General features: G+C 44.3%; 1 pseudogene; it reads left to right on the forward strand.

Annotated features, from left to right (window-relative positions):
* The first annotated feature begins 9,031 nt into the window (after positions 1–9,031).
* LOC120855568 lies at positions 9,032–18,160 on the forward strand (annotated as a pseudogene).
* Positions 18,161–18,362: the final 202 nt, after the last annotated feature.

An 18,362-nucleotide genomic window follows, 5' to 3' on the forward strand; every position in this document is an offset into this window, starting at 1 on the left:
AGATAAGGAATAACGAGGACCAAAAAGTCCACTCGATTTGGCCACTTGGATGTCATTGGCCGCAGCAGCAGATGTCTCGTTGCCTCATCTTCCCCTCCTTGTTTCTAAGCACTGGGTCACTGCGGGAGTAATCTTCCCAAAGTCTAACCCCTTGCAGAGTGGGGGTTTCTCTGGCTTTGGTTGGCATGGATGTGCAACTCAAACTAATTTCAGCAACAGCTTGGGGATAACTGAGGCAGCTGTGCTTGTTTCTATTATTGAGAGCCTTGTGATATGAGACCCAGAGCTCTCCTCCTGATTATGGGATTCCAGGATGGAGAACAACCCACCTACTAACTAGAATGTTACTGGTTGAGGAGACAAGAGTAATGTCATGGGTTCAAGGCTTGGTGTTTCTGAGACGGCTTTTCCTTAGAGGCAGGAACACTGTAGGGCATTTCCAAAGAATGTGTATTGTTAGGGTTGATTCTCCTTTAAGTACTCTTGTGTTTGGATATTAGGGCTCAGGAATCGTGACTGATGATTGTGCTGCTCCTTCATTCTCCTTTCAGATTGCCTTTAAAATAACCAAAATATTAAGGCTGGAGGAGAAGCATTTTATTCTAACCTTTCCTAACTCACCCACATGAATTAATCAATTTATGTCCATCACCTGAAGACCTTAAAGAAAAGAAAATGTGTAATTTGAGGGGACACTAATGCAAATGGGGTATATTGTAGCTGTGGTTGTTGGGGATTTCTCCTTATGGATAGATGGGGTTGGGAGGCCTGTCATGATGGTTACCCTTCTTGGAAAGTGGGTTGACAGCTTCTTGGGTTCCCTCTTCAGGGACTTACTGAGAAGGAGCCAAGTGGCCAAATCACCCTTAATGTGTTATCAGTACAGACAAGATGTGGATAACTTCAGTCCTGATCCAAGACTAAACCTTGGACAACTTACAGTGCTTTCTTCTTGGATGCAAATCTGTTGATAACACGCCCTCCCAATTTTCTCCCCCTTTCAGGTGTCAGTAATTTCTTACTGGCTAGAACATGAAGTGCAAAGAGCTTAAGCCTTGGGGAAATTGGGAGATGGGGAGGAAGGAGAGGAAGAGGAAGGACAAAACAGAGAGGAAGGGGGAGTGAAAGAGAGAAGTTTTCTGGGATGTTTATCTGTCTTTAAACTAGATGTATCTGGTTCTGAGTCAGGAAGCGTTGGTATTCCCTCTGCAGTCTCTCTTCCTCTATTTCTTCGCCTTTCCTCAAGCACTTATTTTCTGTCCCCTGTTCTTTCCTGCCTTGTCTCTTCTCCCCGTTCTCTTCACCTGCCTTGCTTCTTCTCGCCATTCTCTATCTCCAAACATAGATGTCTCTGCCCCTCATTGCTCTCAGCTGCCCTTCCTCTGCCTGCAGAGAATGACAGGGAACATGAATCTGTTTTGCCTGTTGTTGGTGCTTCCCCGTGTGTGACTCACCTCTGTGCCAGGGTGTGCAGATAAGAGGTGGATAGATGAGGATAGTTTTTCTGTTCCTGCCTTCCTTGATGAATTCATTCCAGCAATATCTACTGAGCATCGTGCTAGTTCTTGGGCTACGTGTGGGGGGTGCAGTGGTAGAGAAAACAGACGCGTTCCATTCTAGAAATGTGTTGGAGCCCACAGGCTATTTCTATGCAAGATGATAAGTGCTCAGATGAGGACAGGCAAAGGAGTTGTGGGAGAACAGAGTACTCAAAAGTCCAGAAAAGAATGCTAGGGAGTACTTCTCTGAGAAGGCGACTTGACTTTAATTGTGATCCCTTCCACCCTAGAGGAACCGGAGAACTCTGAGGTGGGAAACTTTTCACTTGTCATTGTTTTTATTGTGCCTCGTACCTGTCATGTGAATGTTTTAAAGTCCAAGCTCTGGAACTAAATGTATTTAGTCCACATCTTTGTTGTTCTGTCACTATGTCATGTCTGACTCTTTGCCACTGGATGGACCGCAGCACGCCAGGCTTCCCTGACTTCTCCATCTCCCGAAGTTTGTTCAGACTCATGTGCACTGAGTCAGTGATGCCATCCAACCATTTCATCCTCTGCTACCCTCTTCTCCTATTACCTTCAGTCTTTGCCAGAATCAGGGTCTTTTCCAGTGAGTCAGCTCTTTGCAACAGGTGCCCAAAGTATTGGAGTTTCAGCATCAGTCCTTCCAATGAATATTCAGGGTTGATTTCCTTTAGGATGGACTGGTTTGATCTTGCAGTCCAAGGAACTCTCAAGAGTCTTCTCCAGCACTGTAGTTCAAAAATATCAGTACTTCTGTGCTCAGCCTCTTTATGGTCCACCTCTTATTCCATATATGACTACTAGAAAAACCATAGCTTTGACTGTATGCACACTTGTTGTGACAGAGGACAACAGAAGTTGAGATGGTTGGATGGCATCACATACTTAATGGACCTAAGTTTGAGCAAACCCTGGGAGATGGTGAAGGACAGGGAAGACTGGCTTGCTGCAGTCCATGGGATTGCAAAGAGTCAGACAGGACTGAGCAACTGAACAACAACAAGTCTTGTTGGCAAAGTGACATCTCTGCCTTTAAATAAGATGTCAAGATTTTTCATAGCTTTCCTTCCAAGGAGCAAGTGTCTTTTAATTTCACTCCTGCGGTCACCATCTACAGTGATTTTGGAGCCCAAGAAAATACATTCTCTCACTGTTTCCACTTCTTCATCTTCTAATTGCCATGATCTTAATTTTTTGAATGCTGAGTTTTAAGCCAGCTTTTAAACTCTCCTCTTTCATCCTCATCAAGAGGCTCTTTAGTTCTTCTTCACTTTTTGCCATTAGAGTGATATCATCTGCATATCTGAGGTTGTTGATATTTCTCTGCTAATTTTGATTCCAGCTTATGTTTCATCCTGTCTGGCATTTACAATGATATACTCTGATTGAAGTTAAATAAGCAGAGTGATGATATACAGTCTTGTCCTACACCTTTCCTAATTTTGAGCCAGTCAGTTTTTCCATGTCTAGTTCTAACTGTTGCTTTTTGATCTGCACGCAGGTTTCTCAGGAGTCAGGTTAAGATAGTCTGGTATTAACGTCTCTTTAAGAATTTTCCACAGTTTGTTGTGATACACACATTCAAAGGCTTTTGAACAGTCAATGAAGCAGAAATAGACGCTTTTCTGGAACTCGCTTACGTTTTCTATGATCCACCAGGTGTTCACAATTTGATCTCTGGTTCCTTTCCCTTTTCTAAACCCAGGTTGTATACCTGGAAGTTCTCGGTTCACGTATTGCTGAATTCTGCTGCTGCTGCTGCTGCTGCTAAGTCGCTTCAGTCATGTCCGACTCTGTGTGACCCCATAGATGTCAGGCCACCAGGCTCCCCTGTCCCTGGGATTCTCCAGGCAAGAATACTGGAATGGGTTGCCATTTCCTTCTCCAATGCATGAAAGTGAAAAGTGAAAGTGAAGTCACTCAGTCATGCCTGACTCTTAGCGACCCCATGGACTGCAGCCTACCAGGCTCCTCTGTCCAAGGAATCCTAGCTTGAAGCATTTAGAGCATAACTTTGCTAGCATGTGAAATGAGCACAATTGTATGATAGATTGAAGATTCTTTGGCATTGCCCTTTTTTATGCTGAAGCCTATACTGTCTCCAAGCATCTCACTTTAGATCTGAAGATGTAAATAGGTTGAAAGTGAATAAAAGTGAGGAGAGGGGGAAAAGATAACTTATGAAAATGACAATAAAAAGAAAGCATGGCGGTATACTAATATCAACAAAAAGAATGGAAATTTGCAAGAGACAAAGGACACTATATGTTAACAATGGTTCAAAATAACAAGAAGATCCAGCATTTGCAAACATTTGTGCAACTAACAACAGACCATTAAAATATATAAAGCAAGGATGGACATAATTGAAAGAAGAGATGGTTCTACAATAAGCCTGTAACCCCAAAGGGAAAGGAGTGGGATACTTAGTCGCCAAAATAGAACAGCCCCTGCATTCTCCTTCTAAAGGATGAAGGAGCTTTCGCTTATCTTTCTCTCCTTCTATGAGCTTCTTGGAATGAAGAGTTCCCTGCTAAGTTGGGATCTTTTCTTGTTTTGTAAATTCCCTAGGGTTGCTTCTATGTCCTTTAGGAAGAAAGCTTAGTGGTGCCTCTGCCCAAATACTTTGTCCAGTAGAGATGAGGACTTTGGTTTTCTCAGGGCTAGACTAGGAACAGCACAGAGTCATAAACTTACCACTTACATAAATTCATTTACTTCCATGGGAAACAATGTAAAGTTACCAAATTAAAAAATTCCCAAAGACTAAGAAGTTAAAATTGAACATCTGTTATCCATTGAATTTTACATGAAAGACATTAAAATTTTTTTTATTGGCGTATAGTTGATTTACAATATTGTGTTAGTTTCAGGTGTATAGCAAAGTGGAAAGATATTCTAACAATAACAGAATAGAAAGACCTTAACCACAGAATAAATATAGTTCTTTAGCATGAATATCTAGTTCCTGAGGAAAGAATTTTGTATTATGTATGCCAACCATTGGAAGTATTACCTACCACAATCTTTAGATGACACTTTGTGAATATTTGTGAATATTTGATTCAATATTTGATTCAACAACCCCCTCCCACTCACAATCTAAATAGTTGATATTATTTATATACTGGAGTCAATGATTTCTTTGAGAAAAAAGATTTACCTTCCTTTCCCAGTGACAGAATCAACCACTTCCTCCAATATATTTTCATAATTTTGAGGCAGTCTTTATTATACAATTGATAACATTGCATTCAAATATTTGTTTTTCTCTTATAGGATTTCTCACTAAAAGTTGATGGTTTCCCATGTCTGGTAACCTTATATTTTCTATTTTGAGAATGTCAAGGAAATGAATTACTCAATAGATCCAGATTAATTACCTAAGAAAAGACATCCTCTGATGTCTGGGAGTAAGAATATTTAACAGCTGCAATAATAGACTATCAGTTCTGTTCAGTTCAGTCGCTCAGTCGTGTCCAACTCTTTGCGACCCCGTGAATCGCAGCACGCCAGGCCTCCCTGTCCATCACCAACTCCCGGAGCTCACTCAAACTCACATCCATTGAGTCGGTGATGCCATCCAGCCATCTCATCCTCTGTCGTCCCCTTCTCCTGCCCCCAATCCCTCCCAGCATCAGAGTCTTTTCCAACGAGTCAACTCTCCGCATGAGGTGGCCAGAGTACTGGAGTTATACGCAGGTCTAAAACCTGAGTCTGCAACCAGGATGTGGTGACTACAAAGCAAGTTTTCAGGACCTCATTGTTGTTGTTCTTCAGTTGCTAAGTCGTGTCTGACTCTTTGCGACCCCATGGACAGCAGCAAGCCAAGCTTCCCTGTCCCTCACTATCTCCTGGAATTTGCTCAAACTCATGTCCATCGGGTTGGTGATGCTATCCAACCATTTATCCTCTGCTGCCCTCTTCTCCTTTTGCCCTCAATCTTTCCCAGCATCAGGGTCTTTCCAATGTGTTGACTGTTCTCATCAGGTGGCCAAAATATTGGAGCTTCAGCTTCAGCATCAGTTCTTCCAATGAATACTCAGGGTTGATATCCTTTAGGATTGACTGGTTTGATCTCCTTGCAGTCCAAGGACTCTCAAGTGTCTTCTCTAGCACCACAATTTGAAAGCATCAATTCTTTGGCTCTCAACCTTCTTTACATACAAACGTTCAGTATTCCAGTACACTGTGATATTCTGTAAATTGAAATGCTAGTGTACTTATTGGTATAAAATCAGGATGGGCTTTTAAGTGAGGAACAGATATGGTGACTTTAAAAAAAAGGAGTGTAGTTTTATTCACTTTGAAATTTTAATGCAAAGTGTTCCTTGAGATATATACTGATATATAAATTCAGATTTCACATTTTTTAAAGACACTAATACAGGTTCAGTTCAGTCGCTCAGTTGTGTCTGACTCTTTGCGACCCCATGAATTGCAGCACGCCAGGCCTCCCTGTCCATCACCAACTCCCGGAGTTCACTCAGACTCACGTCCATCGAGTCAGTGATGCCATCCAGCCATCCCATCCTCTGTCGTCCCCTTCTCCTCCTGCCCCCAGTCCCTCCCAGCATCAGGGTCTTTTCCAATGAGTCAACTCTTCGCATGAGGTGGCCAAAGTACTGGAGTTTCAGCTTTAGCATCCTTCCAAAGAACACCCAGGACTGATCTCCTTTAGAATGGACTGGTTGGATCTCCTTTCAGTCCAAGGGACTCTCAAGAGTCTTCTCCAACACCACAGTTCAAAAGCATCAATTCTTCAGTGCTCAGCTTTCTTCACAGTCCAACTCTCACATCCATACATGACTACTGGAAAAACCATAGCCTTGACTAATACAGGTTGCTGCTGTGCCTGCTGAGTCGCTTCAGTCATGTCCGACTCTATGTGACCCCATAGTCGGCAGGCCACCAGGCTCCTCCGCCCCTGGGATTCTCCAGGCAAGAACACTGGTTATTTTACCCCGAATATTAGCCTTTTGGATATTAAGCACACTCTATTTCAGAACGTCAGCATATGCCCAACTTGTACTGCAGTCAGAACCCCTGCTTCCGAGGCTGAGTTTTCCAGGCTACTGAAGATCTCATCCAGTAGTTATGAACCCTTTTGGTAGAGATCACTGAATATACATTTGGCCACTTATTCTAAATACTCCCATGTTAGAAACAGTATTCAGCAGAGGATAATGCTGTGTGTTGATGCCCAAAGATTGAACATATGGAAGATGACTCATCCAAATGTATTGCTTTATTTTCCCAAATTTTGCTAGTCAAATTGTAGAAGTTTGATATATCATGTAGGAACAATATATATCCCTCCCAAAATACATCATGCTTGCGTGTGTGTGTGTGCCTTGATTGAAGATGATTTATGAAGAAAAATTTCACACCATTTGCCTGTTGAAGACCCAGAATTTGTTATTCCTTTCATTTCTGCTTGCAAAACAGACCACGTTTTCTCTCAGACCCTGCCCTTTGTAATACAGAACCAAGGCAGCTGACACGCAGTGCTGACATTGTTTCCCTGAGGTCTGCCTTCAACGCCACAGTGCAGTCTGTACATCTCACACCTCCTGAGATACCACAGGCAACACATTTAGCATTTCCCCTAAAACAACACAGAACACCATCCTTCCAACCTCGAAGATTAGTTTCCTCATCAGACATAAACATGCCACCAAGCCAGGGCCGCATATTTTATGGGGTCATTTCCTGAGGCTGGAAAAAGGATGGTGTGGACTTGTGCCCTGCCTGGAAAAGGCTTCAGGCTAAAAGTGACCCTTCCTGCTCACATTTCTTGGCTAGAACAAGTCCCATGGCCCACTTAACTTCACAGAGGAGAGGTGCAGTCTTTCCTGTGCCTCCAAAAAGAAGGGAGTTAATCCCAGTGAACAACCCAAATGACTACCTGAGAAATTGCCTGATTAAGTGGTAGTAGTGGTCATTTCCCTACGGCTGTAGCAAACAGCAGAGATGTATGGGAGACAGGTCAGTCCTTTCTCCATCTCTCCCTCCAATCCTGTCCTCTCTGAAAACAAATTCAGGTGGTTGTGATGTAGTAGAGTGCATGGGTAAGTGTAAGTTATTAATAACACTCCAGGCCTTGGATTAGATAGTGGTTTATACATGTGTAAGGCATTTGCTTTCCTCTGCACTGAACAAGCATGATGGCTCCTGCACCTTGGACATCAGAGAGATGTGGGGCTGGAGGCCCAGGAATGAGAGGGAGCAGTGCCCTGAACATCAGCATCTGACCCCGAGAGCAGCCCCAGCAGCAGAGGTGACAGAAATGAGGTGCCATAGGGTCAGTTGTCAGTGCTCTGAATCCTTGACATCGATTCCTTTCAAGGAATTGGGCTGGCTTGGGTGTGGAATGGGGAAATCCAGTTGTCAGCAGGTGTAAAACATCCCCTAGGGATTATGGGCTTCAGTGTGGACAGAAATCTCCTAATAATGGAAAGAAATGAAAGCCAGAGAAATTTCAGTCTGAGGAATGCCAGCTGAGCTGAGTAGAACGCCCAGGTTAGTGGACCCTAGAAAAACACCTGTTACATTAAAAAGAGTTAATGATACATAATTGATCATTTCACTGTGTTTATATGTGAGAAATCCCTACTAGGAAAACAGATTTATCCAGGGAAAGGGCCTTCATGTATGTAACTTACTCTCAATTTGTTTTTAAAGAAAAAGCCTGTGTGAGTTTGCGTATGCGCATAGAGAGAAGGCACACGTGCTAAAGTAAATTGGGTCAAACACAAACTATAGGTGAATTAGGTAGAAGCTATATGTGTCTTTGCACCACTCTTATTTTCGCAATATTCTGTAAATTTTCAATTATTTTAGCCTCAAAATTAAAACAGAATGACACGACAGTGTGGCACACATCATAATTCGGGTGATAAAGTCCCTATTAGGCCAGGGGAGTATCCGCCAGCCTTGCCTGGGGTGGGGGTGTCAGGGCAGGCTTCATGGAGAAGTTTCTGGAGAGACTGGAAGGATGACGACCTGACGGAGGTCTGTGAGGCCCTGGGACATCTGACTGGACATCTGGGGCAGGACAGGCTGCAGGGGAGAACCGTGAGGTCCCGTCCGTCCCGAGAGTCTGTTACGGAAGGGAACACTGTGTGTGCTCTGACCCTGCAGGGCTCGCCCTCATGGGGTGAGTGTCCCCTGTGTGACCACGAGTGCTGCCTCCTGCCCCTCCAGACAGTCACTCAGTTCTTCTCATTACCGGGGCCGAGCCTCAGGAACCTTCAAGGGAAGAAAGCTTGAGGGTGGGGCTTGCAGCCCAGAGTGGGCTGGACCCACATACTTGATTCTCTCTACAAGGCTCAGCATTTCACTCATGTCAGGACTCTCTGCAGAAGCAGTTGCTCTGAGACTCCATCTGGCAGGGAACTCGCGGTTCCTGGAATCTGTGAGGAAGGAAGGAGGAAGCTCTCCGCGCTGTGAGGAAGCTCTCTGCACTGAGTCTGAGATAAGATCCGAGTGTGTGGGGAGCCACAATGCCAGCTCAGGTCTGGTCTTTGTCTCAGGAATGGGGAGTTTCAGAGAAAGGAGCCTGTGGTCCCTTAAGGATTTGAGGGTTGGATGAGGTTGGGTGTGTTCCAGTAGGCTTGAGAATGCCCAGGAGGCCATCACCTCCCATTTGAGGTTTCCTTACTCAGAAAGTTCAGGCAGCAAGGATGGGAAGATGAAAAATGACGGATCAGCCAATGATGTTGTGTATCGTTTTCTTCTTAGGGGCCAGATGCCAGATTCTGCCTCCTGCTGTTCCTCCCTCTGGCCGCCAGAGGGCGGGGTGCACATAGGTCACTCAGGAGCAGCAGTTTCAAGAGCTCACCCAGGTGCACTGTGGAGCAGAGGGAATAGAGCTGGGCTGGATGCTGATGCCCTGGCCCAGAGGGGAGTCGTGGAGATGCAAAGAAGCCGCACTTTGCAGCCTACACGAGCTGTGGCCTGAGTGTTGATTGCTGGTCTCTCTGGATGTGTGGTCTGAAGCTAAGGCCTGTCCTGGGGCTCCATCTGTGCCTCTGTGTGGCTGAGGGGGCTCAGGGGAGCCATGGTGGTGAAATTGTGCTTCCTTCTAGCGGCTCCTGCTCCTATGGCCTTGGCCTTGGCGTTCCCAGAAGGAGACGGTGTTCAGGGCTGTGTCCAGGGAACAACCGAGTCTTCATCCTCCCAATTCCCTTCCTTGTAGTAGGCACTATGATAGTTTTCATTTTTAAACAGTTGAGCAAAAGAATGCAAGTGTTAAGCCTGTAGTAGATTGTGGTCAGATATTCTTAGCTGTGAGAATCCTGACCTCTGGGACCTCACAGTCCAGTGATAAAATGGTAAAGTAGGAGGGGGTTGGGAGCTGATGGCCTGGAAAGCTGGTGTGAGTAGCATCTGAATATTAATGGGAATTATTCTCCCATCCTCTAGCAATGATCCCTTCTGTTAAGAAGTTCTGGGAGGACGAAAAATGTGCTCCTTACAGGTCTTTCCTTCCCAGAAGCTGCAAGGAAACAAAAGAAAGTTGTAGTGAGGCAGATGGTGAGTAATAAACCAACCCAGGACCCTCTCCTTTCAGTTACTTTTTAGCTAAGCAGATCCCAGTTATGGAGATCAGGAGGGCTGTGCCCACCACTCCTGTCTGATTTGACTCCAGTGCCAAGTAGATTTCCAATGGGAATGTTGAGGGTTTGGATCATGTTACAGGAGACATCTGTACATGTAGTGGGTTTTCCAAGGAGACTGACAGATAGGGTTGGTAAAGAAACTACAAAATTCCTATCAGAGAGTTTATTCTCCTTTAGGCTTAGGTCCAGGAAAGGAACTCTATACTTAGGGAACCTGAATCTCATAAAATGGGCAGTGACCATGCCTCTCCTTTGCTCTGAGTTGCAAAGGCCACATCCTGATGTAGACTTGAGATGTGGTTGGGTGCTATTATCAGGCCTTGAGTGGTCAGAAGGAGGCTCTATCCAGAGGGAGCCAGCATCTCTGTCTTCTTGGATATTTGCTCTAGAAAGTTTTTGAAAAGGTAGCTTTGAACAAAGGCAGTCAGTGTTTCTGCTCTTCGATGACCCATAGAGAATTGTCTTCTAATAAGCGGGTATGTGTGAGAGCCTTCAGGATACATTTCTGACTTCCCAGAGTCTTTCTGATTGTGAGGCCTGAGATGGACCCTGTGGTCTCAGAAAGGGGCTCTCTGGGTTGGTTCCCTCTGCAGATGGCCTGTATCACCTCCGCACTGAGAATGGTGTCATCTACCAGACCTTCTGTGACATGACCTCTGGGGGTGGCGGCTGGACCCTGGTGGCCAGTGTGCATGAGAACCTCATGCTTGGGAAAAGCACGTTGAGTGATCGCTGGTCCAGTCAGCAGGGCAACAGGGCTGACTACCCAGAGGGGGACAGCAACTGGGCCAATTACAACACATTTGGGTCTGCAGAGGCCACCACCAGCGATGACTACAAGGTGGGTGGCACTGAGTTTCCAGGTGGAAAGGATGGGAAGCGAGGTGCGGCTGGAGCAGAGCATGTGGAAGGGAGGGTGGGAGACGGGGATGTGGAGGTGGGGCTGGAGAAGAAAGACAGAAGTCCATGTCTTGAATCACAGCTCCCTCCCACCAAGGCTGTTTGGGTGGTGGGGCCTCATCATCTTCTGGAAGGGTGGGGGTCTGGGCACTGCTGGGCACCTGGCCTCTTGGAGACCTGAGCTCTCAGCTCCACTGAGGACTGTGTCTGTGGGTCTTTGGCTGGTAGCACCTCCTGGGCTGGTCAGGCTGAGTGTGTGTCGCTCTGCAGAACCCTGGCTACTAGGACATTCAAGCTCAGGACCTGGGCATCTGGCACGTGCCCAGCAAGTTCCCCCTGCAGCGCTGGAGGAACAGCTCCCTGCTGAGGTACCACACCAACACCGGCTTCTTCCAGAGCCTGGGGCATAACCTGTTTGGACTCTACCAGGTACCTGGGGCTGCTGGCTGGGAGTGGGGGCACTTCTTTTGGTGAGCTGAGAGCTAGGAGTTTGGGATGAGAATAAGTCTAGCCTGGGTCCCATTTCCCTAGCAGGTGCTTGTTCTTGGCTCTTTATTCCCACTCTGGGTCAAGTGAACTCACAGTCTACCTCTCTTGGGAGTTCTGAGCCAAGCAAGGGAAGAAGCATATGGGGGAAGAGAGAGGGGCTCGAGGTTGTTGGACATAGTTATGATGGCAGGTGGGTGGGGAGGAATTAGTATTTTAAGGCTGATCTGAAAATGACACCTGAGGGCATTAAATCTCCTGCTTGTCCTCACACAACCTGTATTTTGGTCTCTGTAGAAATACCCCGTGAAATACAGAGCAGGGAAGTGCTGGACTGGCAATGGCCCAGCCATTCCTGTTGACTGTGACTTTGGTGATGCTGAGAAAACTGCATCTTATTACTCACCACATGGTCAGCGTGAGTACCTGCTTCCCAAGCCCAGTCATCAGCTCTTCCCTGTTCTCTTGGGGAAAGTGTAACTAGCAACAGTTAATGATTGCTAGCATTTATTGAACACATGCAATGTACCACAGTGTAATATAGGAACCTAACGTGATTTTGTGTCATTTTATCATCATGAGAAAAGAATGAAGTTAGTATTACTCTTCTCCATTGTAGAGGATACAAGTTCAGCCTTCTTAACCAATACCCTGTATGATTCTTATAATAGTTAAGGAAAGAGGTAAGTTAAAGTTCAGAGGCAAAAACAAATAGCAAAGTGGTGAGAAAAACTTGTTTTTGTAATGATGAATAGAATACCAAAGAAGCTGAAGTTGACCAGTTCCATGAAGACCTACAAGACCTTCTAGAACTAATACCAAAAAAGATGTACTTTTCATCATGGGCATTGGAATGCAAAAGTAGGAAGTCAAGAGATAACTGGAGTAACAGGCAAGTTTGGCCTTGGAGCACAAAATGAAGCAGGGAAAAGCTAACAGAATTTTGCCAAAAGAACACACTGGTCATAGCAAACACCCTCTTCCAATGACATGGAACACAACTCTGCACATGGGTATCACCAGTTTGTCAATACCAAAATCAGATTATGTTCTTTGCAGCCAAAGATGGAGAAGCTCTACACAGTCAGCAAAAAGAAGACTGACTGTGGGTCAGATCGTCAGCTCCTTATTGTAAACTTAAGGCTTAACTTGAAGAAAGTAGGAAAAAACATCAAGACATTCAGGTATGATTTAAATAAAATTCCTTATGATTATACAGTGGAAGTTACAAATTAGATTCAAGGGATTAGATGTGATAGACAGAGTGCCTAAAGAACTATGGACGGATGTTCATAACATTGTACCAAAGGTGGTGACCAAAATCATCTCAAAGAAAAAGAAATGCAAGAAGGCAAAATGGTTGTCTGAGGAGGCCTTTTCTAAATCCAGCTCGAACATCTGGAAGGTCTCGGTTCATGTACTGATGAAGCCTAGCTTGAAGGATGTTAAGCATTACCTTGCTAGCATGGGAAATGAGTACAATTGTGCAGTAATTTGAATATTTTTGTTTAGAAAATAGATGAGAAAAAAAGAGAAGCGAAAGGCAAAAGAGAAAGGGAACAATATACCCAACTGAATGCAGAGGTACAAAGAACAGTAATAAGAGATAAGAAAGCCTTCTTAAGGGAATAATGCAAAGAAATAGAGAAAACCAACAGAATGGAAAAAATTAGAGGTCTCTTCAAGGAAACATTTCATTCAAAGATGGGCACAATAAAGGATGGAAACAACAAGGACCTAATAAGAAGAGAAGGGATTAAGAAGGGGTGGCAAGAATACATAGAAAAACTATATTAAAAAGGTCTTAATGATCTGGAAAACCATGATGGTGCCATCACTCACCTGGAAGCAGAAATCATAGAGTGCAAAGTTAAGTAGGTCTTAGGAAGCATTACTATATACAAAGCCAGTGGAGGTGCTAGAATTCCAGCTGAGCTATTTGAAATCTTTAAAAAAAGATGATGCTGTTAATGTGCTGCACTCAATATGCCCACAAATTTGAATAACTCAGCATTGGCCATGGGACTGGAAATGGTCAATTTTCATTCCAGTCCCAAAGAAAAGCAATGCCAAAAATATTCAAGTTACTGCACAGTTGTGCTCATTTCACATGCTAACAAGGTAATGCTCAAAATCCTTCAAGCTAGGCTTCAATAGTACTTGAACCGAGAACTTCCAGATATACAAACTAGATTTAGAAAAGGCAGAGGAACCAGAGATCAAACTGCCAACAGCCACTGCATCATAAAAAAAGTAATGGAATTCCAGAAAAACATCTACTTCTGCTTCATCGATTGTGCTAAAGCCTTTGTGTGGATCACAGAAAACTGTGGAAGATATTTAAAGAAATGGGAACACCAGATCACCTTACCTGTCTCCTGAGAAACATGTATATAGATCAAGAAGCAACAGTTAGAACCAGACATGGAACAACAGCCTGGTTCAAAATTGGGAAAGGAGTAGGTCAAGCCTATATATTGTTACCCTGCTTATTTAACATTTATGTAGGGTGCATCATGTGAAATGCCAAGCTGGATGAATCAACAAATTGAAATCAAGATTACCTGAGAATTATCATCAACCTCAGTTATGTAGATGATACCACTTTAATGGCATAAAGTGAAGAGAAACTAAAGAACCTTTTGTTGAAGGTGAAAGAGGAGAGTAAAAAGCTGGCTTAAAGCTCAGCATTCAAAAAACTAAGATTATGGCATTCTGTCTGATTACTTCATGGCAAATAGAAGGAGAAAAAGTGGAAACAGTGACAGACTTTATTTTCTTGGGCTCCCAAATCACTGCAGACAGTGACTGCAGCCACGAAATTAAAAGACACTTGCTCCTTGGAAGAAGGAAAGCTATGACAAACCTAGACAGTGTATTAAAAAGCAGAGACATCGCTTTGCAGACAAAGATCTGTACAATCAAAGCTCTAGTTTTTCCAGTAGTCATGTACGGTTGTGAGAGTTGGACCACAAAGAAGGCTGGGTGCCAAAGAATTGATGCTTTTGCACTGTGGTGTTGGAGAAGACTCTTGAAAGTCCCTTGGGCAGCAAGGAGATCAAACCAATGAATCCTAAAGGAAATCAGCCCTGAATATTCATTGGAAGGACTGATGCTGAAGCTGGAGTTCCAATAATTTGGCCATTTGATGGGAAGAGCTGACTCATTGGAAAAGACTCTGATTTGGGGAAAGATTGAGAGAAGAAGAGAAGGGATTGACAGAGGACGAGATGGTTGGATGGCATCATCTACTCAATGGATATGAGTTTGAGCAAACTCCGGGAGATGGCGAAGGACATGGAAGCTTGGTGTGCTGCAGTCTATTGGGTTGCAAAGAGTCTGACATGATTTAGTGGCTGAACAACAAATGATGGATAGCTATTATTTTCAAGAAGGCACAGACTTAAGTTTTTGGTGGGAAAATGAGTCATTTTATGTTAATGTCATGGTAATTGGATGAGCAGTGTGCTAGCAGAAACAGATGGCCAGTTCTGATAATTGCTTATTCCTGCTGGACCTCTGAATGTCTTTTTGCTGATCTCTCAGTGGGTTATTAATTTCACCTATGAGCTTTAGGCAGACAAGTGACTCTTGTGAACACGAGCCTTGGTCCTGTTACTCCAGATGGAGGAAGGTCTCTTCCAGCGAAGTTCAGAGCCAGGATGTAGCAGCTGCTGTCCACAGAGGTGCTGGGTTTCATCCACACAGGTTGGAGTGCTGGGCTATAATCTGAGCTGTTGATTTAGGGAATCCCTGGGCTGGTCAAAAGGAAGCTGTTTTCAGTTCATCCTTTGAATACTTAGGCTTTTCTCTGCCTCTTCTTTTCCAGGAGCATTTGTGGCAGGATTTGTCCAGTTCAGGGTGTTTAACAGTGAAAGCAGCTCATGCCCTGTGTGCTGGGATGAGAGTCACTGGCTGCAACACTGAGTTCATGAGTTTTGGGGAGAATCATGGCTTGTGCTTGTGTGTGTGTGTGTGTGTGTGTGTGTGTGCGTGCGCGCACAACCCCTTACGGGGTTTATTGGTGTATGTCTCTGTAGCTTGCATTTTTCTTCTTTGGCTGGTATTTTGTGGACATAATTTTAAAATTGTTACTCTTTTAACTTGAGATGTAATCAGTATGTAATATTATGTTAGTTTCAGGTGTGTATCATAATGATTTTATATTTTTATGTATTGTGAAATGGTCATCAGAATAAGTCTAGTCAACATCCACTGCCACACATAGCTACAAATTCTTTTTTCTTCTGAGGAAAACTTTTAACATCTACTCTTTTATAATTTTTCAATGTACACCATAATATTATGACTATTGGAAGCATACTGTATATTACATCCCCAGGAATTTAATTTATAAGTGATAGTTTGTACCTTTACTCAGAGGTTAAAGCATCTGCCTGCAATGCAGGAGACCTGGGTTCGAACCCTGGGTCAAGAAGATCCCCTGGAGAAGGAAATGGCAACCCACTCCAGTATTCTTGCCCGGAGAATCCCATGGACGGAGGAGCCTGGTGGGCTACAGTCCACGGGGTCACAAAAAGTCGAACACGACTGAGTGACTTGACTGTACCTTTAACCATTAGACATAATTTACTTCATCAAAGTACAACTTATCTATATTCTCATGTATGATTAGTACTTTTATTTGTGTTTAAGAAGTATTTTCATATATTGAGATCACAAAAATATTATCTAATATTCTTATTAACGTCTAGAATCTTTATGTTTTTGTTGTATGTTCAGTCTTGTAGAAGTGAGCAGCAGAGGTGTGCCAGCTGGAGAGTGTCTTTGAGGGAGGTTTTGTGACTGGAGGGGCAGGAGGAAAAGGGAGTCAGAGCTCTAAGCACGAGCATGCTCACTCACAACGTTTCCTTCCACACCTGTCAGTCTGAGAAACGTGACCCTGAAGTCAAGGACATCTTCGCCTCCCCCTGCAATGATCAGTTTGTCCATGTGTCAGTCAGAAAGAGGCAGCTGTGCCCTCATGACAAGGCCCCTAGATGCTGATCTGGAGGATAATGTGTGTGTCGGTCCTGTGAGTGGGGTTGGGTGTGTCTCCCCCTACTCTGGATTCCATGAATCCTTATTCTGTTCATAAGTTCCCATTTGCACTTACCCCTGTATGTACTGACTCAAAAATACATGGGAGGGTACCTACAAAGTGCTGGGCATTAGAACTGTAAGCTGACAGAGTCATCTTAAGGAACTCAAGTGGTTAGGGACGGATTTATAAACGCACGATTGCAATCTCGCGTGCTATCACCTGAGATAGCAACATAAACAAAGGGCCCTGGGGACGCAATACAGAAGCTTCTACCTCTACTAATGGCACACAGTTGATTCTGCAGGAAGGTGACATTTTTGGTGAATATGAAAAGATGTGTGTAGAGTTCAACAGGCAGTAAGGGGCAAAGGCAAATAGTGTCCTTTGAGGATGAATGACTAACATGTCCAAAATCACTGGGATTGATAGACATGGTGTGTTGAGGGGGCAGTGAGCTGTTGTGTAAATTGTATCATGGTATGCACAGGTGTAGAATCAAGAGCTGAAAATACTTGCAGGAAGTAGGGCAAGGAGGGGCTTTTGCATTATATTCAGGACATAGAGTTTATGTTATAGGTGATGGGACACATCAGAGGAGTTTGACCAGATTAGTGAACTGATCACTTTGGTTTAGCAAGGAGGGGGACATGGATTCAAGAGCAGGGAAATAAGAGTCAACGAGACCATGAGGCAGGTGTAAAGGTGCAGATGTGACGCCGAGGACTTGAGCTAGGGTGTTGTTGATAAAGCTGAAAGAGTAAGGATGGGTGCATACATGGTAGAATCAACAGTTCTTGATGATTAAACGAATATGGGAGATGGCAAGTGATGAAGACTGAACAGACTTCAGGGTTTTGTTTTGGGTGACTGGACGCTATCAGTTAAGATGTGTGATGAGAGAGGAATAGATTCAAGGGCAGCAAGAGAGAATTAGTTTTGTTTTGCTCAAGTGGAGTTTTAGATCTAAAGATATGTAGGTGGAGACACCCATGTGACAGTTGGATATGGGGATTCACACGCAGAAAATAACTGGCTGCCCTGTGAAATTTAGGAGCATCATGACAACGCATGATTATGCTGGTGTTAGCAAAAGTCATGGGGGAGGATGAGCCTCCCTGGGAGAGTGAGAAGTGGACAGAGCTGTGAGGAGTAGCATTGGAGGGATTGGTTAAGGAAAAGAGGTGAGCTGAGGGGCCTGAGAATAAACGGGAAAGAAGGTAAAAAGGAATTCAGGAGAGCATGATTTCAGAGTCCACTGGAAAGTGAGTTCTGTGCAGGGGAAGGGTCAAGGCCAAGTAGGAGAAGGCCCGAAATTACAGGGGATTCGACCATTAAGAGCTCCCTGGTGTGTCCACAGCCAACCCCTCGCTGTGTCTTCTCCCTGCCCCCCAGCACTGCCTCGGTGGAGGAGGATTCTTCCCAGAGAGCAGTCCCTTGCAGTGTGGGGATTTCTCCTCATTTGATGGGGTTACAGCTCCAGCCGGGAGATCACTGAGGCAGCTGTGCTCCTGTTCTACCACTGAGAGCTGTGTGGTGTGAGATGCGGAACCCAGTTCCTAAGCCCAGACCCTCAGAGATGAAAAAATAGAATGTTAACAAGGAGGGGAGGGGAATAAATTATATCACTTTGTGCACTTTGTGGTTTTGAATTTCTTTGAGTCTATTTACAAATTGGCTGGGACCTGAAGACCTGAAGGGATGTTTTGAAACAATACCTCTCATTCTGGTGAATACCTCTTTGAACAGTCTGAGTGTCAAACTTCAAGTCCCAACGTCAAGTTC

Source organism: Oryx dammah, unplaced genomic scaffold, assembly GCF_014754425.2.
Source record: "Oryx dammah isolate SB20612 unplaced genomic scaffold, SCBI_Odam_1.1 HiC_scaffold_28, whole genome shotgun sequence".
In the NCBI taxonomy this organism is placed as follows: Eukaryota; Metazoa; Chordata; class Mammalia; order Artiodactyla; family Bovidae; genus Oryx; species Oryx dammah.